The sequence below is a fragment of the Jaculus jaculus genome, chromosome 7 (genome assembly GCF_020740685.1).
Source record: "Jaculus jaculus isolate mJacJac1 chromosome 7, mJacJac1.mat.Y.cur, whole genome shotgun sequence".
In the NCBI taxonomy this organism is placed as follows: Eukaryota; Metazoa; Chordata; class Mammalia; order Rodentia; family Dipodidae; genus Jaculus; species Jaculus jaculus.
The window spans coordinates 123964244-123965379 of record NC_059108.1 but is presented as its reverse complement, the minus strand read 5'-3'; positions in this window follow the sequence as shown (position 1 = coordinate 123965379).

Below are 1136 nucleotides of genomic sequence, written 5' to 3'. Positions count from 1 at the left end.
GGTCAATTTTTGTAGAAACAGGCCCTCTTACACAACAGGTTTTTTTTACCATGCAGTCAGCTATGAGGAAATGTTGACTTGATAGGTGGCTTCACTCTGAGATTTGCTAGATGTTTCTTGTCAAAGTATTAAAGCAGTTGTCAGAATCTATAAATAACCTGCACTTTTACAAAAAAAAAAAAAAAGTCAAGCATTAGAAGTCTGTTGAGTTTTCCAATGATAATAAGGTAGCTGTCAGTTGAATGCTACTTTACAGATACTAAGAAGAAACAATATTTTTAAATCTTGTTCCAATGTAGGGTTGAAATTTTGACAAGTGAGAAAACAACTGCTTGTTGAAAGCTATTCCAAAAGAACATTTTGAAAATGATCTTAAGAAGTGTTTCCATTATGGTCTGATTTTTTTTTTTTTTTTTTTTTTTTTTTTTAGACAGAGTATGTGGTTCTGGCTGGCTTGGAACAATATAAACCACAATGGCCTAGGACTTTCAACAATCCTCCTGCCTGTGCCTCTGGAGTAATGAAATTACACACATGAGCTACCATATCCAGCTATGGTATGATTTTTTTAATTTTTTTATTTTTTGAGAGAGGGGGAAAGAGGTATGGAGAAAGAGATAATGGGTGCACCAGGGCATCCAGCCACTGCAAACGAACTCCGGACACGTGCGCCACCTTGTGCATGTGGCTTATGTGGGTCTTGGGAATTTGAACCTGGGTCCTTTGGCTTTGCAGGCAAGAGCCTTAATCACTAAGCCACCTCTCCAGCCTGTTCAGATGTTTTTGAAAAAAAATTTTATATATATATATATATATATATATATATATATATATATATATATATAGTCACTATGTAGCCAGCCAAGGTTACATAGTAAGACCCTTTCAAACAATATATAAGCAGTGTGTATAGGTGTATGAGCATGGACATGCCATACTGCTTGTGTGTATACCTGAGGACAAGCTCAGGGTGTTTGTCCTTTCCTCCTACCTTGTGACAGTCTTCTTTGGTGTTTTTCTATTGCACCTGTGCCAGTCTAGCTGGTCTATGAGCTTCCAGATTCTCCCAGCTCTGCCTCCCATTGATGTAGGTGCATTGGGATGACAGATGTGAGCCCCACTTTGCGTCCAGATAG